The sequence below is a fragment of the Eurosta solidaginis genome, chromosome 2 (assembly GCF_040869045.1).
Source record: "Eurosta solidaginis isolate ZX-2024a chromosome 2, ASM4086904v1, whole genome shotgun sequence".
Taxonomy (NCBI): Eukaryota; Metazoa; Arthropoda; class Insecta; order Diptera; family Tephritidae; genus Eurosta; species Eurosta solidaginis.
This window is the reverse complement of record NC_090320.1, coordinates 157828046-157854384: the sequence shown is the minus strand read 5'-3', so window position 1 is coordinate 157854384 and position 26339 is coordinate 157828046. Positions and strand designations below refer to the sequence as shown.

General features: G+C 34.9%; 1 pseudogene; it reads right to left on the bottom strand.

The window, feature by feature from the left end:
• Positions 1–78: 78 nt before the first annotated feature.
• On the bottom strand, positions 79–22681 carry LOC137241729 (integrator complex subunit 7-like; annotated as a pseudogene).
• Positions 22682–26339: the final 3658 nt, after the last annotated feature.

Sequence of the window (26339 nt, the reverse complement as noted above, 5' to 3'; positions counted from 1 at the left end):
GCGAAGCGATGGCGAGGGGCAGCGATCAGTTGATTGTAATATATAGGACATATCACTAAAGCGTCCGATTTCTTTATGCTAACGACGATAGACTTTTGCAAGTGCTTGTAATGATAAATTGATTGCCGATTTTAAACGTTGCATCAATGGCAATTGTTTAAGTGGTGTTATAGACGTTTTATTTGTGGGTTGAGTGTCTGTAGTATCTGCAGCAACGGTAGTGGATGGTACTGGGGCACATTTTTCATAATTATCATGCATATGTTCATAACCTACAATATAAAGCTGCCGGGCAACGCACAAAATTTGCTTGATGGTTACCATAGCAACGGGTAGTTGTGTGCGTATCGGGTGATTGTCGTTTGCCCGGCTACCACACAAGTAGAAAGCATCAAGCGCCATTTGTATTTAAAATTCGTAGCATGCGGACGTAAACATGTCATCGGATGACGATTTTTTATTGCTTGTTACTGCAATTGTTTTGGCGGAAAGAAAATAAAAAAAAAAATAAAAAATTGTAGATCAAAAAATATCATGTTGCTTATTTTTTCCATCACGGCTGGAATATGCTTCACACTTTATATTCCACAATGCTGGTAAGCATTCGTAGGTCTCAGTAAACCGCAACGTGAAATCTTTTTCTTCCGCAAAGTTGCTCATTGCACGTTCTCACAAAACTAACACATCAATGCTTGTCAACCACGTCGGCCACGATCAAATAGACCAGCTGTCAAGCGAAAAAATCTAAAAATTTTGATTTTCATCAACGCGAAGCCGACAACAAATTCGTGTGAGCGCGACATCGCCTGATACGCACACAACTACCCGTTGCTATGGTAACCATCAAGCAAATTTGTGCGTTGCGCGGCAGCTATAGTTGAGTATGCATTCAGCTTTACTCATTTGCGCTAGGCCCATTAGGAAAAAATGTAGCTTATCAACTACAGTGAAACCTACGAATGCAAAGATCGGATGGAAAAAAATTTTCCAAAAATCAGGTAATTTTCTTAGTGGCTTAAGATTAGCATCTTATTATATTAAAATTGAATAAGCTACCAAACTGCATACTCGAAAAAATTCTTAGAAGAAAGTTGAAAAATTTTTACGAAAATTCGCAAAATTTACAAGCAATAAAAAATCGTCATCCGATGACATGTTCACGGCTGCACGCTACGAATTTTCAATACAAATGGCGCTTGATGCTTTCTGCTTGTGTGGTGGCCGGGCAAGCGACAATCACCCGAAACGCACACAACTAAACGTTGCTATGGTAACCATCAAGCAAATTTTGCGTTGCCCGGCAGCTATAGTTGAGTATGCATTCAGTTTTAATCATTTGCGCTAGGCCCATTAGGAAAAAATTCAGCTTATCAACTACAGTAAATTTTGAAATTTTCGAGAATATATACGCTGCGAAGTAATATTGTTCATAATGACTAGCCGATCTTGTTATGCGATATTGATTCCAACAATTAATTTTGCTACAGCAACGCTCAAAATACTCAATTATCTCTTTGGGTATAAAACAACCAATCATTGATTGTAATGCAACAGAAGCCAGTATTTCAACGGTATGTGGTTGATCTGGTTTAGGACCAGTGTATCATTATGCGTCACGCCCACCTATGCAATACATTTGCGGCATTACGCATCATGGGCTTCTATGCTAATGCATTTTTGTGAACCGACCACACGCAGTCATAGCATAATCATTTTACAATATTATGCGACATAAATTACATTGACCCAACACAGCGGTAAGCCAACATCAGTGGAATGCCGAATATGAAACTCTTATCAGTTCACACCTTACTATTTTTTGCTCAGTCACTCACCCCGGTCAATACACTTGTCGATCGTCAATGTTAGTTTGTCACCAAAATATTTACACACAACTAATTTACATTGTTTAATTTGTTAATGTGAATTACCCAAATATTCACATACAAACATTTTACATGGTTCATATAAATATCAATCTGCTGACTTTGCTTACCATTAATACAAATCTACATATATGCATACCATTAATACAAATCTACATATATGCATACCATTTATGCAAATCTACATATTTTTAGTTCGTAAGTATTAGAATAATTATGAATGTATAGGTTAAGAAATTATGTATAAAAGGGAAATAATTTCTTTTAATAAAGACAATTACTATCTGACTCCAAAAGTGAGCAAATATTTTATTTTTGAATATTTAAACCTTTTTCATGGCGATCCTACCAAACTAGATTAATTTGGCAAAACTGCTAAACAGTCTAGTTGGAGGAAAATCCTGCCAGCTTGATCAGAAATTGGCAAAACTGCTGAAGATCTTGCTGGAGGAAAATATCCTGACAGATCTGGCTAAAGATCTGAAAGGTCCTGCCCAGTTTAAAAAATAGAAAATCTACTAAACGTACTTCCACAATATCAAGAAGTGTGCTTGAAGAAAAAACCGCTTGGAAAATATACTACTGAAGAAAAACAAACCCACCTTAAAAGGCAATTATTATTATGTTAATAAAGCTTAGGCAAAAAGTATGATGGACAAAACAAACGAGTTATTGACGGGTGCTCGAATGAACAAATATCACAATTGAAGGGAATGCCGGCGAGCATAAAGAAGTGTAATATAAATCGGCAACAAGGCAACTAATATTATAAGACAGGACATAATGGGCAATACAACTGGCAGCGGATATTAAGTATATTTAAATAATTTAAAACTTAGAATAACTTGCTTTATATTTTTGCCTAGGATTTTTTTTGTACAATAGGAGATTTTAAAAACAAAAAATATATATATATGTAAAGACTTAAAGAAAAAAAAAGAATCTTTTTAAACATTGTTAAAAATTAAAGAATTGGTTCAGCAAATTGGAATGCCAGCTAAATACTGGGAACATTCCATTGCATGGGAAGATAAAGTAATTATAGATAAAGGAAAGGTAGACTACGAAAAACAACTGAAAGGGCTAAAATCATTCTGGAAAACAATAGGAATGACTAGGGAACCTACAATAGAAGATGTTAAAAACCCTACAACAAGGGAAGAAGAAAAACCTAGGATGTTGCGAATGGTCTTCCCAAACGAAAAATAAATATTTAAAAATACAAAATTATAAATTTTAGAATTAAAGCGTATTAAGATGGTTGATAAATAAATAAATTAATAAAAAAAAATTTACAAATTTTCGTTAAGAATTTTTAAACATGGCATGGTGGAAAACCATATTAAATGGTATACTAATAGGTATCGCAGGATACGAAGTTGGTAAGGAAAATAACGAAAACAACCTTGAAAATACATTGGTCAAGCATGAACCAAAAGCGAGTATAGAAAGTAAAGAAGAAACTTCTGATAAATGGTTAACTATTTTTGTTTGTGTAACTACATTTTTGATTGTCGCAATTGCATTTCTAATAAAAAATTACATAAAAAACAAATTAAATAATGTACAAAGGGTTTAAAGGAAATTTCAAATAGAGATGAATACATGGCAAGAAATCCATGATAAATTAACAGAAGAAAAATTAAAAGCCGATAAATCATACAAGTGCATAAACAAAAATATTACCATAAAAACAGAAACGATAGCAAAACATTTAAATATAATATTAGAAGCTCTAAATATTGTAAAAGAATTGATCACCAAAAAAAGCTCACCAAATTTTTTCAACAGTAAGGGATAAATTAGTATCTTCATTAGCAAGATATAACATTGAAATTCCCATACCAACTACGATAGAAGAAAATCTCCAAATTGACTTTAACTCCGTTCTAACCGAACCGTCAAGAAGCCGTACCCCTTCACCTCCTTTGAGTCAAACTTCATCAGGGGAAGAACATAAACCACTGCATACACCACTCATAAAAGTTACAATGGCACAAACAGTAGTCGAATTTATAAAAACTGCCTCATCATTGCTGCCAGAGTTTGATGGCAAGCCTGAAAATTTGCATAGTTTCTTAGATGCCCTTGATATCTTAGACCAAATCAAGGATACTCATGAAGCCTTAGCGATAACCATGATAACGACCAAGCTAAAAGGCACTGCAAGAAATTTTATTAGCAACGACATTACTATTGAACAAATTTAACTAAAATTGAGAACAGCAATAAAAGGCGAATCAGTAGAGGTTTTGACAGCAAAACTACAAAATATCCAACAGCGCAGCAAAACTGCTAACCAGTATACTGCAGAATAGAAAAGATAACTAGGTCATTGGAAGGAGCTTAAGGAGCCAAGTTAACAGCTATGGAGGTTACCGAGATTTAGAACACAGCCAAGATATAACAATAATTTTAGAGCAAATACTAACAATAATAATAATCCTCAGGGAAGATTGCAAAACCAAAATAGATCCTATAATCAAACTCGCAATCAGACGCGCAATGTACGTAACTGTAATCAGCAGGAAAACCAGGAAACTCCACTTCAAAATCAGTAGATAGGAAAATATGTGTACTGAATATATACTTAAATAGCTATATATCTGCAAAACCGTCTTTAAATAACTCAATTTCAAATTTTTTAGTAGACACTGGAGCAGATATCTCCATAATTAAAAATAATCAAATAACTAATCATGAAAAAATAAATACAAAAAAAAAATAACAGACTTAAAGGGCATTTTTCAGTACATTAGGCACAATCAAAGCTGATTTAAAAGGCGATGACCTACTAATTTATCATAAATTTCACGTCGTAGAAGACGACTTTCCAATACCGTGCGATGGAATAATAGGTTTGGATTTTATAAAGGAATATAATTGTATTCTAGATTATGGCACAACAGAGGATAAACTAATCCTTAGACCATATGATTTTCCCCAAACCATTACAATGTATCTAACAAATTACCTAACTGCTAACACAATTACAATCCCTGCTAGATTTGAAGTCGTTAGACAGGTAACAGTAAGCACTGATAATAAATACATCTTCATACCCCACCAACAACTGGCTTCAGGCATTTTTGTAGCAAACACAATCACAAATAAGGATCAAACTTTCATCAGAATTATTAACACCACACATAAAAATACAACTATTCAAAATTAAAAAATACATACTGAAAACTTAGATGACTCTAATTTAATTATAACAAAAACACACAATAAACAGAGTAATGACACAGACAAATTAAAAAGATTAACCAAAAATTTCCCAAAATTTGTCAATTCACAATTAACTTCATTATGCACAGAATTCATAGCTATATTTGCAGTAGAAACAGAACCAATTTCCACTAATAATTTTTATAAACAAAAACTGCACATGAAAGATGACACACCAGTCTACATAAAAAACCTATAGATTACCCGAAACACAAAAAGGATAAATAAGTAAACAGGTTAATAAATTGGTTGAAGATGACATTGTAGAACCTTCAATATCAGAATACAACAGTCCAATTTTACTAGTACCGTACCTAAAAAATCACTACCAGGCAACACAGAAAAGAGATGGAGACTGGGAGTTGACTACAGACAAGTAAACAAAAAACTAGCAGCGGACAAATTCCCACTTCCAAGAATCGATGATATTTTAGAACAACTTGGAAGAGCAAAATATTTTTCATGCCTATACCTTATGTCAAACGACTACCCTATGTATTAAAAGTAGCACCAAGTTCATTCCAAAGAATGATGACACTAGCATTTGCGGGCCTCAAACCATCCCAAGCATTTCTCTATATGGATGATATAGTTGTACTTGGGTGTTCAGAAAAACACATGCTGAAAATTTTAAAAGATGTTTTCTCGACTTGTAGGAAATACAATTTAAAATTACATCCAGATAAATGCCTATTTTTCAGTGAAGAAGTAACTTATTTAGGACATAAATGCACAAGCAAGGGAATACTACCTGACCCAAGAAAATTTGAAACGGTTCAAAACTACCCAACACCAAAAACAGCAGATGAAGTTAAAAGGTTCGTAGCGTTCTGCAACTATTACAGAGGATTTGTACCGAATTTCGCAGAGTACTCAAGAAAATTAACTAGGCTTTGCAAAAAGAATGTTTCCTTCGACTGGACAAAAGAATGTCAAAAAGCTTTTGTCTACTTAAAGGAAGCATTAATCAGCTCACAACTTTTGCAATACTCCGACTTCAATAAAGAATTCTGCATAACAACAGACGCTAGTGGGTATGCTTGCGGAGCGGTCCTCAGCCAAGAACACGATGGCAAACAATTACCAATTGCTTATGCTTCTAGATCATTCACAAAAGGTGAATCAAACAAAGCTACAATAGAAAAAGAATTAGCAGCAATCCATTGGGCCATAACCTTTTTCAGACTATATGTTTATGGCAGAAAATTCCTAATAAAAACCGCCATCGTCCTTTAACATACCTTTTCTCGATGAAGAGCCCTTCATCTAAGTTAACAAGAGTAGAGTAGGGTTAAAAGAATACGATTTCGAAGTGGAATACATTGCAGGTAAAGAAAATCATGTAGCGGACGCATTGTTTCGCATTAACATTACAAATTTGAAAGAAATGTCAGTGGAAGCATGCAAAAAAATGAAAGTCACAACTAGATCAGCAGCTAAAGATATTAAAAATAATGTAAAAACTGAAGAAAGTCACACAGAGAAACCCAAAATATATGAAGCGCTAAATAAATTTGAAGTAATAAGACATGTCACACTCATTTTCAATTTTCCGAAATTATATTTCAAAAAGGGAAAAAAATTTGTAACACTATGAATACAAGCAACCAAATTGTAGATGAAAAAATTGACTTAGGACAATTATTTATCAGGCTTGAAAAAGAAGCCGCCAATTTAGGACTTGAAAAATTACAGTTGTCCTTAGGGGACAAATTGTTTAAAAGTAATTATACTCGAGTAGGCAAATTTATTGAAATAGGAAATAGGGTTCTCAAAAAACTAACAATTTCACTAACCCCAGAGGTTATGTACGTGACTAATCCCGAGAAAATTAAAGAAATTATGCAGAAATATCATGACGATCCTATTAGTGGTGGCCAACCAGGAATAAATCGCATGATAAAGAAAATCAAACAAAGCTATAGCTGGAAAAATATTCGAGGTGACATAAAAAAATACGTAAATAACTGCATCCACTGTCAGAAAAACAAAATAAATAAGCATATAAAAGAGCCAATGACAATAACAGAGACACCTCCGAAGGATTTTGATATAGTACAGATAAATAAGGTCGGACCATTACCGACATCGATAAATGGAAACGAATACGCAGTGACCATCATATGCGATCTCACCAAATATTTGGTAGCAAGTCCATTCCCGAGCAAACACGCGATAACAGTTGCTAAAGCTGTACTCTAGCACTTCATTCTGATATATGGTTGCATGAAAACAATCCTAACAGACATGGGAACCGAATACAAATATTGCTTATTCGAAGAACTATGCAAACTGTTAAAAATTGAGCATAAAACCTCAACACCATACCATCATCAAACTTTGGGCACCGTAGAACGCAGTCATAGAACGTTCAACGAATATGTACGTTCATACATATCCAGTGAGAAAAATGATTGGGATGAATACCTCAAGTATTTCACGTACTGCTACAACACGACCCCATCGACCGTACACGGGTATTGCCCTTACGAGCTTATATTTGCGAAAAATCCATCGACATACGAATTCCTAGATGAGAATAAAATAAGCCTAGTGTATAATCACGAAGCATATGATAAGGAAGTTAAATATAGAATTCAAATAGCACAACAAAGAGCTAGAATTTTAGTGAAAGAAGCTAAAGAAAAACAAAAAGTTAATTATGATAAAAGTAGCACCAGTAAGAAAATAAAAATAGGTAATCTAGTATTAGTTAGAGAAGAAGCTAGCCATAAGCTAGACAGTAAATATAAAGGAAGATATAAGGTAAAGAAAATTGAGAAACATAACAATTTTACTTTAATACCACATAGAGAAGAAACTAGTAATAGGAACAATAAAGATAAGAAATTAATAATTCATAAGAATAGGCTTAAACACATTTGAAACACCTTTTGATAATTTAAAGAAAATAATCGTAAAATAAGAATTCCAATTTACTCGGTTATTTAATAAAACCTTCTAGAAACAAGCGTATTTTAGGTGGGTCGACACATTTTAAATCCGTCTGTGTAAAATAAGTAAAATATGTATAATAAGTAAAATATGGAAAAGAAGTAAAATAAACAAAAAAAAAAAATAGTTAAATCTAAGACTTTGAAAAAAATTTGTACAAAACATGTTAAGAAAAAAAATTAAATAAAATGTAAAAATAATAAAAGTATCAAGGTCAGCATATTAGAAACAAAGTACACAAACACTTTCACTTTCCTATCAAGTTACCAAAACATTCAAAACTCAAACAAAGATTCTTACACAATTGTGCACACAATTATATAAGCCTATTTTGCTAAGACGGATGGTGTAGCATTATGCGTCATGCCCACCTATGCAATACATTTGCGGTATTACCCATCATGAACTTCTATGACAATGCATTTTTGTGAACCGACCACATGCAGTCATAGCATAATCATATTACAATATTATGCGACATAAATTACATTGACCCAACACAGCGGTAAGCCAACATCAATGGAATGCCGAATATGAAACTCTTATCAGTTCACACCTTACTATTTTTTGCTCAGTCACTCACCCCGGTCAATACACTTGCCGATCGTCAATGTTAGTTTGTCACCAAAATATTTACACACAACTAATTTACATTGTTTACTTTGTTAATGTGAATTACCCAAATATTCACATACAAACACTTTACATGGTTCATATAAATATCAATCTGTTGACTTTGCATACCATTAATACAAATCTACATATATGCATACCATTAATACAAATCTACATATATGCATACCATTAATACAAATCTACATATATGCATACCATTTATGCAAATCTACATATTTTTAGTTCGTAAGAATTAGAATAATTATGAATGTATAGGTTAAGAAATTATGTATGAAAGGGAAAGAATTTCTTTTAATAAAGACAATTACTATCTGACTCCCAAAGCGAGCAAATATTTTATTTTTGAATATTTAAACCTTTTTCACCAGCATCCATAATAGCATTCAATTTGTGTAGTATAAAGATTAAGCGCATTAGTACTGGATTATCCATTTGTGAATTAACTGTCCCAGCTCCTTCCTCCTCAATTCGTGTTTTAGTTGCACTCACAACTCTAATAGTACCACTCAGAGCTTCTTGCGCTGATGTTGATGGTTGCACCTCAAAGTCGATATCCATTACTTTAATGTCGGTTAGTGCTTCTGTAGGGGCGATTGCAAATTTACGCAATTGAAAATGTGAATCAAGTGCATCCAAAGCATCGCACAACATTTCGGCATTACGCGGTGGATATTATATTTCCTCAGTTATCAAATCTGCTAGCATATTCACAAAATCTGTGCCAAATTCAGGATTGAAACTAGCAATTTTAACACCGCAACATAAAATTTTTTGTAGATCGCGCTCATTTTCCTTATCGCCAACCATGCAAAATATTGAACCTTCCATGTGTCAATTTACGATTTACATTATTACAGCCGTAGTCTCTTTGTCACCTTCCACGTAGGCCATAAGCGCTGCTATAATTGACATAGCTTGACTTGCAGTTGCATAGTCATCCAAATAAATGCATGTAAGACATAAATCTTGCACTGATTCCTGTTGTTCATGTAGCAGAACATGACAAGTCTAAGGACAATCGCATAATTTAAGTAAAATATTTAAATATAAATACTGTTCACGCGAATCTTTGCGCTCTTGCGCTTTTACAATTAGTTCGTGCATCGCCTTTTTTGGCCAAGTATGTACGCATCGTGGATCTGCTAATTGGGTGAGGGATCTCAATACTTGTACACGCACAACTTTACGTTTATCTTGCAAAAAGTCAAGCAACAAATTAACTTGATCTGGTACACCAGTGAGTGTACGTGCCGAGAGCTGTGTTAGTGAATCCAATATAGCTAAAAACAATATTTTCTGCTGGATATTTAGGTAATAAATTAATAGCGTTTTCTTTTCTGAAATAAATTGTTGCCTAAGTAAATGGTAACGCCTTAATAGAGTTACTCCTACTCCAGAAAATTGTCAAAATTTATAGTGCATATAAAGAACATTTCAACTAACCATATTCATTCATATCACAAATCACACAAGAAGATTGCGCATTGCGCATGTAAACATTAGATCAGCTCTTGTTATGGGAAATTCTTACGTCATATCCTTTAGCTCTTTTTTCTCTCTTTCTTTCAACTGTGACGTATATGCGCAGAACGAAGCAATTTTGAACTCGTGAATGCGCAATCTGGGTAGGTGATTTGTGCACTCATTTTAACAGAGTATATGGAACTTAAGAGCGGATTGAGAGTTTCACATAGTTGCACTGCCACACCGCCATTTTATACAGGGTAAAAGTGTAACGCTTTTGCGTTGCGAGCAGGCAACAATTTTCACAAAAGAACGAAATATGTTTTTTAGAATAGAACAACAACCCTTGCGCGGCGTATAAAAATCGTAACACTTTAGCCAGAAAAGAAAACGCTATAAGACATAGATCTCTTACTAAAGTAGCTGTATTTGAATCGTGATGCATGTACCTAAACACAGGTATGAGTTTTAATTTCATTGGTACTGGTATTTGTAAAGATTCATCATATCTGATATTTTGGTGCACATGCTAATGGCGAATGAGCGTGATTGAGCTGCAAATTGTCCACTTGCATATATGGCCGCTTCAACTTCTACAGAGTCTTGACTATCGAGAGCGCGTCGAATTGCATGATGTACTTGTTGTTTTTCGGGTTTAAACGTGATAAGGCACCAAATGTGCGCAATGTTAGAGGCAAAACGTTTATATTTTGTCGATGTGTACGCAGCGTTTTTATAATTGCTGCATAGGGTGCTTTTGATATCAAATTGATGATTAATTGATGACATTTGATTGGATTTCTTTTCTGCACAGAAAATCCTATAGTCACAAGAAATCAAGTCCTATTTTATCAAAGTAGTATGTAGTAGGATCTCCTTTTTCCTCTGCAAACTTTAATAGGAGTTGAGAATATTGTTTTTATGTGTTATTAAGGCTTTTTATGTGTTATTAAGGCTTTTTCAACATAGTCTAGCGAATTATAACGCAGAGGCTGCGCTGGCTAGGCCATGTTATGCGAATGAAAGATGATGCTCCCGCCAAGAAAGTGTTTCTATCGGAACCCGCCTACGGAAGCAGAGGTAGAGGGCAGCCCCCACTCTGTTGGAAGGACCAGGAGGAAAACGATTTAAACTCCCATGGTGTGACCAATTGGCGCCGGTTGGCGGAGCGAAGGAGCGACTAGCGCGCCTTGTTGGACGGCCATAACCGCTTAGGCGGTTAAGCGCCAATTAAGTAACTAAGTAAGTATTACATGCCCAAAGTACAGCTTTGTGTTTCTTAAACATTTATTTTACACTTTTACATCTTTACAACGTGTACAACAACTTTATAATGAACTTTAATTGACGAAAAGCTAAAAATTATGTAGATCCTATCATGAATTTGATTTATTTTGCAGAAAACTATATTCATCTTGATAGAAAGTAATTCATTGATTAGTACTTTGACAATAGAATACATAGGGCGCATTTTCTTCCCGACGATCCATACATTTTTTAATCGAAAATATGTACTTTTAAATTTGGACGTTTAGTTCATATGATATGTGGGGGATGTAACTGCTAATTTAATTGCGGATTCTGTGGCAGATAATGAATCTGCGTTAGGGTTTGTTGACCTCGTTCGGGGGAACGAGAGCTGGGTCGTTCGGTTGGAGGTTATCCTCCTTTATGAAGGCTAGGTCCCGGGGTTTAAGTTGGCCTGTGGATGTTTCCACTTATATCGCTTTTGGATTTCGGTGAGATAGTCCGATTTCCATCCCTTACAGATTGTTTGATGAAGGGCTTTCATCTTTTGCCATCGGTTTACAATTGAGGCAGGGTTTTCACTACAATCGAGTTCAGGTGGAGCTAAAAGATGTCCACCTACGAGAAAGTGGCCTGGAGTAAGCGGCTCCAGGTCGGAGGTATCATTGGATGAAGGACTGTTAGGCCTAGAGTTGAGGCAGGCCTCAATTTGACATAAGAGGGTCGTAAACTCTTCAAGAGTATATTTATGATCGGTCGCGATCTTTTTAAAGTGGGTCTTAAAACTTTTACCCCAGCTTCCCACAAACCTCCCATGTGAGGAGCGCTTGGCGGTATAAAAAGCCATTCTAAAGTGTGATAGCTATATTTATTAAATGTTCCGTCCCTTGCTTCAAGCAGAAATGCCTTAAACTCGGATTGTAAAGATCACGAAGCTCCGACAAGTGAACGTTTTTCCGAGAGCCCCGCCTGACGCCTGGGGTGACGCTCATTGTACGACATTCTTGGGATGCGTCGACCCGCCCTCCAGTTCTGATTATACCTTCAGTATCAATAAATGGGTTTAAGGGTAAAATCTCACTCTTCCCATGAATTAATTTCACTGACTTCAAATTTGCGTAGTGCTCTTGATAGTATTGTCTTTGGCATATTTCTATCAATCGTTCTGTCGTTGATTTTATTTCATCAGGTGTTACTAAATGAGAGTGCCTTTTGAAAAAAGCTTTAGTTTTCGGATGTGTTGTTTGGAAAAACCTAAGAATGTATGCTATAACCCGCAAAAACCTTGAAAAGTCAGAGAACCTATCAAGGATGTTAGAATTATTGTTAACAGATGCTGCGTGAATCTTTACCCTCTTTTCCGCAATATTCATGTCATAATCTTCTTCTTGTGTTGGCCAATTTTCCTTGTCTTCTTGTAACCAAGAAGGTCCCTGCCACCACATAGAATTGTGGATTAGGTCCGGAGCGAGAAGTCCTCTGCTCGCCAAATCTGCCGGATTTGACGCTGAGTCTACGTGCCGCCATACTTTACTTCCCAATTTATCCACAATTTTTGTTATTGGGTGTGCTACGAAGGTTGACCGTGAACATGGTGGCTTTCGGATCCAAGCCAGCACGATAGTCGAATCTGTCCATAGGGTGAATTTAATATTAGAAAGTTTCATATTTTCAATGGCCGACTCTATAATTCCTGCAAGTAGGAATGCGCCGCAGAGTTCCAGACGTGGCAATGATATAGTTTTGACCGGGGCTACTCTTGTCCTTTGCAATTAACAGATTGGTGAATAGTCGATCCTCTGTCTGAACCCTCACGAAAACAGTGGCGGCATATGCTTTTTCCGAAGCATCGCTTAATCCATGTATTTCGACGATGTCCTTTGTAGTAAAATGAACCCATCGCGGTATGCGGATATCGTTAATTTTTTTGTATTTCTGCATAAATGCTATCCAACGATTTAGAGTAATTTGTGGTACTCCAAATGTTACTGTTTTTATTAATGTTTTAATTCATAAAGCTTAATTGGATCCTTGGGGCAGTTGCGAATTACGATTCGCTGAAATTTTTTTTGATTTTCATTAACCCATATTTGGGGGTACATTTTCTCTATGTCGCTGTTAAATACGTATTTGAACAGCCGCCAAGTAGTATGTAAATACCAGCTCTAGACCAAATGGTGAAAGGAAAACGGTGAAAGGAAAAGTATATACACACCGACACACATATATATACAGCAAACACAATTTCGTTGCCTACTTTTAGGCGCACAGGTTCTTAAGCTTAGAGCTTTTTGTTTCTGTTCTGGCCGATCTATAAGAAAAAGCTTAGAGTCTTTTGCTTTTAGCAGAGCTTTGCCGTAGCAAATTTGTAAATGTCCCCTCATATTTCTAATGAGTCATAGACTTCACCCGAGCCGTTTTAAAGAGTCCCATAGATTTCTAATGGAGCGACTGCTTCCCAACCCCTAACCCCCTTTTTTCTCGTCTACAAAAAGAGTCGATGGGCACTTGAAGTACCGCCTACTTTTTTCTCGTCTGCAAAACGGGCCTGTCGGGCGCCCGATCAGGGGCAGATTGTTAACTAAAGGTTATCTTAATATTGAACTCATGATTTTCCATTTGGGCTCCTTAAAAATGAGAGCATACACATAAATTATATTTTATAAATATGAATATTGAACATTTGTGTGACCATGCCGCCACCTATGTTTGTTTTATTGTAAGTTTGTGTGCACATGCTGATGCTGGTCCATATATATATATATGCATGTGAGAATTTCATAATTAACTACAGGTTATCTTAATATTGAACTTATGATTTTTTTATACTCAGTTCGTCCGTTAACACGATAACTTGAGTAAATTTTGAGGTATCTTGATGAAATTTGGTATGTAGGTTCCTGAGCACTCATCTCAGATCGCTATTTAAAATGAACGATATCGGACTATAACCACGCCCAATTTTTCGATATCGAAAATTTCGAAAAACAGAAAAAGTACAATAATTCATTACCAAAGACAGATAAACCGATGGTAGGTGAGTTGAACTTATGACGCAGAATAGAAAATTAGTAAAATTTTGGACAATGGGTGTGGCACCGCCCACTTTTATAAGAAGGTAATTTACAAATTTTTCAAGCTGTAATTTGGCAGTCGTTGAAGATATCATGATGAAATTTGGCAGGAACGTTACCCCTATTACTATATGTACGCTTAACAAAAATTTGCAAAATCGGAGAAGGACCACGCCCTCTTTTAAAAAAAAATGTTTAACAAAAAATTAAATATCTTTACAGTTTATAAGTAAATTATGTCAACATTCAACTCCAGTAATGATATGGTGCAACAAAATACAAAAATAAAAGAAAATTTTAAAATGGGCGTGGCTCCGCCCTTTTTCATTTAATTTGTCTAGGATACTTTTAATGCCATAAGTCGAACTAAAATTTACCAATCCTTTTGAAATTTGGTAGGGGCATAGATTTTATTAGGATAACTGTTTTCTGTGAAAATGGGCCAAATCGGTTGAAGCCACACCCAGTTTTTATACACAGTCCACCGTCTGTCCTTCCGCATGGCCGTTAACACGATAACTACAGCAAAAATCGACATATCTTTACTGAACTTAGTTCACGTACTTATCTGAAAGCATTTTATCTTGGTATAAAAAATGAACGAAATCCGACTATGACCACGCCCACTTTTTCGATATCGAAAATTACGAAAAATGAAAAAAATGCCATAATTCTATACCAAATACGAAAAAAGGGATAAAACGTGGTAACTGGATTGGTTTATTGACGCGAAATATAACTTTAGAAAAAACTTTGTAAAATAGTTGTGACACCTACCATATTAAGTAGAAGAAAATGAAAAAGTTCTGCAGGGCGAAATAAAAAACCCTTGAAATCTTGACAGGTATTACATATATAAATAAATTAGTGTTATCCAACAGATGATGTTCTGAGTCACCCTGGTCCATATTTTGGTCGATATCTGGATAACGCCTTCACATATACAACTACCACCACTCCCTTTTAAAACTCTCATTAATACCTTTAATTTGATACCAATATCGTACAAACTCATTCTAGAGTCACCCCTGGTCCACCTTTATGGCGATATCTTGAAAAGGCGTCCACCTATAGAACTAAGCCCCACGCCCTTTTAAAATACTCATTAACACCTTTCATTTGATACCCATATCGTACAAACATATTCTAGAGTCACCCCTGGTCCACCTTTATGGCGATATCTCGAAAAGGCGACCACCTATACAACTACCACCACTCCCTTTTAAAACCCTCATTAATACCTTTAATTTGATACCCATATCGTACAAACAAATTTTAGGGTCACTCCGGGTCCACCTTTATGGCGATATCTCGAAACGGCGTCCACCTATGGAACAAAGGATCACTCCCTTTTAAAATACTCATTAGCACCTTTTTTTTTTTGATACCCATATTGTACAAACAAATTCTAGGGTCACCCCTGGTCCACCTTTATGGAGATATCTCGAAACGGCATCCACCTATGGAACTAAGGATTACTCCCTTTTAAAATACTCCTTAACACCTTTCATTTGATACGCATATCGTACAAAGAAATTCTAGAGTCTACCCTGATCCATCTTTATGGCGATATCCCTAAATGGCGTCCACCTATAGAACTATGGCCCACTCCCTCATAAAATACTCTTCAATGCCTTTCATTTGATACACATGTCATACAAACACATTCCAGGGTTTCCCTCGGTTCATTTTCCTACATGGTTATTTTCCCTTATGTTGTCACCATAGCTCTCAACTGAGTATGTAATGTTCGGTTACACCCGAACTTAACCTTCCTTACTTGTTTGTCTTGTATTTCAATAAAACATGTTCTCACATGATTACAACCATTTGGGCTCCTTAAATATGACAGCATTGATGATGATGTTATTATTGTTATTATTGTGGATTGCCTTACTTCTGAAGGAACTGGAATTTTGTCTCCTTTTTTAAATCGAGGGTTGAGTGAACAAGTGCGAAGGAATTGCATCAGAAAGCAATTGAGGAATAACAATAATTGGGCATTTGATTTACAAAGACTTTGTGAAAGTTTTATACAACAATTACTTACAGAACAGATGGAATATCATTTTCATTTAAAAAATTATTGAACTCCTAGAATATTTAAAAAGGAGGCAACATATGGAGTATTTGAAGTCGATATATTAGCATTTAAACGAGATGCACATTGTGCTACATATGCCACAAAATTTCTTGTTGCTGAAAATTTTGTTGATTGTGTAGTAATAAAAGAAACGATATTGTTTTATTTATTATACTCAGTTGAGCAGAGCTCACAGAGTATATTAACTTTGATTGCATAACGGTTGGTTGTACAGATATAAAGGAATCGAGATAGATATAGACTTATATATCAAAATCATCAGTATCGAAAAAAAATGCCATTGAGCCATGTCCGTCCGTCCGTCCGTCCGTCTGTCCGTTAACACGATAACTTGAGTAAATTTTGAGGTATCTTAATGAAATTCGGTATGTAGGTTCCTGGGCACTCATCTCAGATCGCTATTTAAAATGAACGATATCGGACAATAACCACGCCCACTTTTTCGATATCGAAAATTTCGAAAAATCGAAAAAGTGCGATAATTCATTACCAAATACGCATTAAGCGATGAAACTTGGTAGGTGAGTTGAGCTTATGACGCATAATAGAAAACTAGTAAAATTTTGGACAATGGGCGTGGCACCGCCCACTTTTAATTGAAGGTAATTTAGAAGTTTTGCAAGCTGTAATTTGGCAGTCATTGAAGATATCATGATGAAATTTGGCAGGAACGTTACTCTTATTACTTTATGTCTGCTTAATAAAAATTAGCAAAATCGGAGAACGACCACGCCAACATTCAACTCCAGTAATGATATGGTGCAACAAAATACAAAAATAAAATAAAATTTCAAAATGGGCGTGGCTCCGCCCTTTTTCATTTAATTTGTCTAGGATGCTTTTAATGCCATAAGTCGAACAAAAATTAACCAATCCTTGTGAAATTTGGTAAAGGCTTAGCTCCTAGGACGATAACTGTTTTCTGTGAAAAAGGGCGAAATCGGTTGAAGCCACGCCCAGTTTTTCTACACAGTCGACCGTCTGTCCTTCCGCTCGGCCGTTAACACGATAACTTGAGCCAAAATCGATATATCTTTACTAAACTCAGTTCACGTACTTATCTGAACTCACTTTGTATTGGTGTAAAAAATGGCCGAAATCCGACTATGACCACGCCCACTTTTTCGATATCGAAAATTACGAAAAATGAAAAAAAAAATGCCATAACTATATACCAAATACGAAAAAAGGAATGAAACATGGTAATTGTATTGGTCTATTGACGCAAAATATAACTTTAGAAAAAAGCTTGGTAAAATGGGTGTGACTCCTACCATATTAAGTAGAAGAAAATGAAAAAGTTTTTCAGGGCGAAATCAAAAGCCCTTGGAATCTTGGAAGGAATACTGTACGTGGTATTACATATATAAATAAATTAGCGGTACCCGACAGATGATGTTCTGGATCACCCTGGTCCATACTTTGGTAGATATCTCGAAAACGCCTTCACATATACAATTAAGGGCCACTCCCTTTTAAAACCCTCATTAATACCTTTAATTTGATACCCATATTGTACAAACACATACAAACAAATTCTAGAGTCACCCCTGGTCCACCTTCATGTCGATATCTCGAAAAGGCGTCCACCTATAGAACTAAGGCCCACGCCTTTTTAAAATACTTATTAACGCCTTTCATTTGATACCCATATCGTACAAAAAAATTCTAGAGTCACCCCTGGCCCACCTTTATGGCGATATCTCGAAAAGGCATCCACCTATAGTACTAAGGCCCACTCCCTTTTAAAATACTCATTAACACCTTTCATTTGATACCCATATCGTATAAACAAATTCTAGAGTCACCCCTGGTCCACCTTTATGTCGATATCTCGAAAAGGCGTCCACCTATAGAACTAAGGCCCAGCCCTTTTAAAATGCTCATTAACACCTTTCATTTGATACCCATATTGTACAAACGCATTCTAGAGTAACCCCTGGTCCACGTTTATGGCGATATCCCGAAAAGGCGTCCACCCATAGAACAAAGGCCCACTCCCTTTTAAAACACTTATTACACTTTTCGTTTGACACCCATATTGTACAAACGCGTTCTAGAGTCAACCCAGGTCCACTTTTATAACGATATTCCGAAATGCGTCCACCTATAGAACTTATGCCCACTCCCTTTTAAAATACTCATTAACACCTTTCATTTGATACCCATATCGTACAAACAAATTCTAGTGTCACCCCTGGTCCACCTTTATGGCGATATCTCGAAAAGGCGTCCACCTATAGAACTTAGGCCCACTAAAATTATCATTAACACATTTCATTTGATACCCATATCGTACAAACAAATTCTCGAGTCAGGCCTGGTCCACCTTTATGGCGATATCCCTAAATGGCGTCCATCTATAGATCAATGGCACACTTCCTCTTAAAATACTCTTTAATACCTTCCATTTGATACATATGTCATACAAACACATTCCAGGGTTACCCTAGGTTCCTTTTACAACATGGTGATTTCCTTTTCTTTGTCTCCACAGCTCTCAACTGAGTATGTAATGTTCGGTTACACCCGAACTTAGCCTTCCTTACTTGTTTTTATACTCAGTTGAGCAGAGCTCACATAGTATATTAACTTTGATTGGATAACGGTTGGTTGTACAGGTATAAAGGAATCGATATAGATATAGACTTCCATATATCAAAATCATCAATATCGAAAAAAAATTTGATTGAGCCATGTCCGTCCGTCCGTTCGTCCGTCTGTCCGTTAACAGAATAGCAGAATAGAAAATTAGTAAGATTTTGGACAATTGGCGTGGCACCGCCCACTTTTACAAGAAGATAATTTAAAAGTTTTGCAAGCTCTAATTTGGCAGTCGTTGAAGATATCATGATGAAATTTGGCAGGAAGGTTACTACTATTACTATATATGTCCTAAATAAAATTAGCAAAATTGGATGTAGAACAGGCCCACTTTTTAAAAAAATTTTTTTTTTAATTCAAATTTTAACAAAAAATTTAATATCTTTACTGCATGTAAGTAAATTAAGTCAAAATTCAACTCAAGTAATGATATGATGCAACAAAATAGAAAAATAAAAGAAAATTTCAAAATGGGCCTGGCTCCGCCCATTTTCATTTAGTTTGTCTAGAATACTTTTAATGCCATAAGTCGAACAAAAATTTACCAGTCCTTCTTAAATTTGGTAGGGGCATAGATTCTATGACGGTAACTGTTTTCTGTGAAAATGGGCGAAATCGGTGGAAGCCACGCCCAGTTTTTATACACAGTCCACCGTCTGTCCTTCCGCTCGGCCGTTAACACAATAACTTGAGCAAAAACCGATATATCTTTACTAAACTTAGTCCACGTACTTATCTGAACTCACTTTATCTTGGTATAAAAAATGGCCGAAATCCGACCATAACCACGCCCACTTTACCGATATCGAAAATTACGAAAATGAAAAAAATGCCATAATTCTATACCAAATACGAAAAAAGGGATGAAACATGGTAATTGGATTGGTTTATTGACGCAAAATATAACTTTGGAAAAAACTTTGTAAAATGGGTGTGACACCTACCATATTAAGTAGAAGAACCCGACAGATGATTTTCTGGATCACCTGGTCCACATTTTTGTCGATATCGCGAAAACGCCGTCACATATATATCTAAGGGCCACTCGCTTTTAAAACCCTCATTAATACCTTTAATTTGATATCCATATCGTACAAACACATTCTAGAGTCACCCCTGGCCCACCCTAATGGCGATATCTCGAAAAGGCGTCCACGTATAGACCTAATGCTCACTCCCTCTTAAAATGCTCAATAACACCTTCCGTTTGATACCCATATCGTACAAACATTCTAGAGTCATCCCTGGCCCACCCTAATGACGATATCTCGAAAAGGCGTCCACCTATAGACCTAATGCCCACTCCCTCTTAAAATGCTCAGTAACACCTTTCGTTTGATACCCATACACTCAGAAAAAAAATACAGTAGAATCAAGCGGATTACAGGTCAAAACAACAGATTTCACAGGTAAATCACATCCAAAGGATAAATCCGTTAAACCAACAAATGCTCATCTGTTGAAAATACGTTTAGATTTGCTGTTGAACTTAAAAAATCTCCGTCAAATTAACTGTTCCCCATTCTGTTAATTTAATAAGGTATCTATTATTAATAACAATGGATGTTGTTCTTTTACCTTATATTTCTGTTCGTTAATAACCGATGCGAATGTTGTTTTGCCACATATTTATGTCAAAAGTAATTGTTCAATCTGTTGACCCAACTACAAAATTACTGTTGGTTTAATAGAAAACACAGTTTTGTTGACAGAGTAAACTCTATTATTTTTTATTTCAGCAAATAAAAATACAGTTTTAAATACATTTTTGTAATTATTTATTTCATATATGTAAATTATAAGTACGGAGGGAAATCTATGGCTTGAACATCCACACATGTGGATATCACATTAAATAAAAATTTATAATCCTGTCTCATCAATATCTACATAAAAAAAAATTCATTTTTACAAAGTGTTTTTACATATGTATATATAGTACATAGAAAGTGCTTTACAAAGTCAGTCCTTTTTTGAACCATAATTAGTAAATAAAATTTAAGTACGTAAAAAACTTCATTTTACAGAATTGTGTTCGTTTGTACATAAAAATGTACTCGTATTATTGTAGATCATTTATACTAAAAGCATATGTTATTTATTCAGTTTACTTTTTTTAACAATAAATTAAAGACGGCTAAAAATATCTGAAGTAAGCCGCTTTTTTTTGATAGTGGTACTTTAATAATAAATGTTACTAATGTTGTATATTTGGTGTAATCAATAAACAATAATCACATTAAATAAAAAGTTAAATAATTAGCTTTAAAATATTTGGATTTTAAATATTGATTAATCAATATCTTATATAATAATAACTTTTTTTCCAAAAAATACTTTAGAATCTGATTTTGCAGTCCAAAATCTACAACACTAGTAACTTTTATTGTTAAAGTAGGACTATAAAAAAAATTGCTCGCTTCAGATATTTTTAGCCAAACACCAAATTGAAATAGTTACAAAATTTTATTTATTGGATAAACTAAACCGTCTGTCATACTGTATATATGCATAAGAAGACTAGTGAAGAATTCAATTTTATTAAAACACATTTCCTTGGTATTAATTCCAACAACAAAGGATTGGTAATGTTCATCAAAATTGCTCAATTCGATTTTGGAAGAAACTATAAACAATTGATTTTGTTTATCAATTAAATGTCCTTCGATTTTGAACAATTTTAAATTTTGCGATAATCTTGAGAGATAAAACTGCTTTTTATATACACTTCCCTTGAATGTCACTGAGTTAACCAAAGTGAAATTTTCTATTGCTAAGTTATATGACTGCAAGAAAAATTCAGTTGTATGTGTGGTATCCTCACTGACTTGTTTTTTATGTGCGTTATGAATTAAAGATGGCCTTAGCTCGTTAAATTTTAAAATAAAATTAGAGAACTGATAAGAAGTTTTAACTGCCAATGAATAACAAATATTTTTGGGAGAATAACTAACTGACGTATATTTTTTCAAGTCCTTATGTTTCGCTTCAAATCTTAAACACCAAATATACTTTAAAGGTCCAGAAGCCTTTATTGCTGTTCCATAGTGAACCAATAAGTGATGTTTTGGCTTGAGTGGTCCAAATGTCTTTAAATAAAGATTGTGGTGACGGGATATCGTATCTGTAAGAAGCTCAATGTCATTTTCAGTGAACGATGTATATAGACAAATATCTATGATTTTAATTAATAGCGTGACAAGCTTCCATACTTCATCATTTCGTGGCACTTTGTCTCCTATAATTAGTGGTAGAAAATGCGTGAAAGTTCGAGCTTCACTTGCAGACATTTTTAAGTTGAAGTTAAGAAGACTGTGCATTTGTAAAGGGCCTGAAAAATTACCTATTTCCGTTTCCCCGTACATAAAATTCTGTTTGCGTGTATTTAAAAACTCTAGAGAAAAGTACTTTTTCTTTATAAAGTATACGAGTGATTGAGATAATTCATAACGACAAACTCCTTCAAAAATGTCATGCATTATATCTACGCTGAAATTATAAGTTACATGAAAAGTGCTGATATCATTAAATATGCTGCTTTCAATTATTCCTGTGACCCTGTAATTGTTTAATTTAAGATCTTCTGAATAATTTTGAGTATTTCTAATACAATCGTTCTCTTCTATGACATCTTTTTGTAAATATACTTTTCCTCTTCTGCAAAGACGACAAAATCTTTCTATTCGAAATTATTTACAAAAGCCAACTATTGTTTTCAAGCCTAAGGCCCCTATTATGAGACAAATTCGATCTTCGACTGTGGTCGAAAGAGCTGATCGAACGAATTTTCATTCGGTATTACGACGCGCGTTCGATGAAGGCAAGCATTATTGTGAATTTCGATAAATTCAAAAGTTCACAATAGCACATTTCCAATACTCTGTCAAATAAAATAGAATAAATAAACAAAAGCAGAACTAGTCATTAAATGCAAATATTAAAAATAAAAGTATGACTACAACGGAATTGTGGTTTGATGATTCGTCAGATGAAGAGGAAAGCTTACTGGAGCTAGCCAGAAGTAGGAGACGGGTAAGATGTTTCAAATCCTTTGGAAGTGAATTCCACCACGTAAGTGTAGCTTTCTAAATAAGTTGTTAAATTGTTGAAATTATAAGTTTTGTTTATAGATTTATTCAAAATTTCAGACTGTCCAAAGAAGCGTTCATGGACTTGTTGTCCAGTACAGATGAACTGCTGCAGGAATGCACAAGAGCCGAGTCTATTCCTAATATTTTTTAATTTTGGCAACAGTTCTCCAACTGAGCGTTGGAAACGAAAATGCTCTCGGACTTGCCCAGCCGACTGTGTCTGTGGTGCTATCAAAGGTGTTGAATGTCTTGGAAAATTTTATTTGTGAAAGATGAATAAAATTGAATTACGAGGAGGCTGAGCTGCATCAAGCAAAGTTGCATTTCTATAATGTGCAAGTTCCTTTGCTATATGGGGATTTTGTATCATAATTGAAACCAGTCTTTCAAACTGTTGCTTTGTACTCACGACCTTGGACCTATATAAAATTAATTCAAATAGTTTAAAATTACTAGTAGGTAGTAAAAAAGTAGAACATAAATAAAAAAAACTTACATTTTAAACAATTCTTTTTCTATTCGATACAGCATCGATACAAATTTCTATTCGCTTGAAAATTAGATACACAACGAAAATTTCGACAGAGATGAGTTGTCATAACACCAATTTCAAATTCGATTTTCGATGTTCGATAGCCAGCGAAGATCGAAGATCGAATAATGCTCATAATAGGGGCCTAAGTTATCCCCTAGAACAAGTCCCAATGTAAAAAAACATGATAGGTATTTCCGTCAGCATTTATTTTTAACCCCGTTTCTTCCAAAAATCGAATTTCTTCAATAAGGCCGTACAATGCTAAGTTACATCCAAAATCTTTCACATAACAAGATTTGACAAATGCGGCAACGAAAATAAATTCTAAACTAGACAACAAATATTGCGGCATAGTCGGAAAAGAATAATAGAATGCGCATATGGAGTCTTTTGCTGTATGACTTCCTAAAGGGTTGTTTGTTTCGAAATCATCAGAGTAAAGAAAATATGGGATAATTATTTTCCCTTTACCAATTCTTTGCTCCTTTGACTTAAAAATAGATCCATTTACAAAATTTGAATATTGCGTTTGATTTTGTAAGAATTTTATGTTTTCTAATGTCTCTCGATAAATAGAATTTAATTCGAAATTTTTTTTAAATTGAAATCGTAATGGCATAATATATGCGTTTGAATTACATTCAGCCAAAGGAGGATTTCCAAATCGAATACGTGGCACAATTTCATTGTTTATAGTATGCTCAGAAAAAGTGTGAAACAAATTTTTTTTCTGAATATACTTACAAAATTAAATTCAGTGTTTACTTGTTGCAATGGATCAGAGCATAATTCAAAAACTTCGCACATTTTTTAGTAAAGGTAAAATCAATCTCATTTTTAAGACTGTTTTTAATTTTATTAACTAAGCTTTTGCATATATTCGAAATATTCTTTTGGATAGTAAGAGCATCTCTTCGACTTAAATTGTTTTTTGAATATAGTTCACTTGAAAATATTACACCAGATTCTATAAGTTTATAATTTTGACAACTCTCTGTTTCAAACATATTACTTTCTGTTTCACTACAGATATTTGATGACCGGCTATTGTGTTTGGAACTTTCAGAATTTGATTTTACAATATCTAAACTCAAGTTATAATCATTTACATATTTTTCGTGCCTATGAAGGTGTTTGACAAATGACCATTTACTTGAAAAATGCTGGAAGCAATTTTTTTGCGCGCATTTATAAACACTAAAATTTTTAAGCTTATGTTCAAAACTAAAATGAGATGTTAACTTTTTAACCGAATCAATTTTGTATTCACAAACAAAACAAAAATACATTACATTTTTTTAATTAACCTGTTTTTTAATTAAGGAATCCAAATGAGATATCAAGCCACTCACTTTGGGCTGAGGTTCATCGTATTTCGTAACAATTTCAAAAAAAAAAAACTGTTGAATAAAAAGCCAAACACCGTTACAGTACTGAGGATAATGTACATCAAAAACTTGAAAAATTTTAAAACATAAGTCCAATGCTGCCAAAAATGATGAGCACTTAAATTTTGTTCCATCCAAATATACAAAAAATTGTCTAACGACTTAATACTAGAACCAGTAGCTATTAAAACAGGTTGCAAAGTATTATTCTCTTGTGAAAATCGTTCTTTTATTTTAACCAATGTTTCCTCTAAATTCGATGCCGAGTTTATATGGACTAAAAAACTGTCCATTCCCCCCTGAATGGTTACCCGTTTAATAGATACGTTTTTCTTGTACCTTGCAACAGGTGTAATAACAGCATTTATCAGTATAGAAGTTATATAATTTCTGGTATCTGGAAATACAAACATACCCCTGGCCCACCCTAATGGCGATATCTCGAAAAGGCGTCCACCTATAGACCTAATGCCCACTCCCTCTTAAAATACTCAGTAACACCTTTCGTTTGATACCCATATCGTACAAGCACATTCTAGAGTCACCCCTGGTCCACCTTTATGGCGATATCTTGAAAAGGCGGCGACCTATAGACCTAATGCCCACTCCCTCTTAAAATGCTCAATAACACCTTTCGTTTGATACCCATATCGTACAAACACATTCTAGAGTCACCCCTGGTCCACCTTTATGGCGATATCTTGAAAAAGCGTCCACCTATAGACCTAATGCCCACTCCCTCTTAAAATGCTCAGTAACACCTTTCGTTTGATACCCATATCGTACAAATATTCTAGAGTCACCCTTGGCCCACCTTTATGGCGATATCTCGAAAAGATGCCCACCTATAGACCTAATGCCCACTGCCTCTTAAAATGCTCAGTAACACCTTTCGTTTGATACCCATATCGTACAAACACATTCTAGAGTCACCCCTGGCCCACCTTAATGGCGATATCTCGAAAAGGCGTCCACCTATAGACCTAATGCCCACTCCCTCTTAAAATGCTCAGTAACACAATTCGTTTGATACCCATATCGTACAAACATTCTAGAGTCACCCCTGGACCACCCTAATGGCGATATCTCAAAAAGGCGTCCACCTATAGACCTAATGCCCACT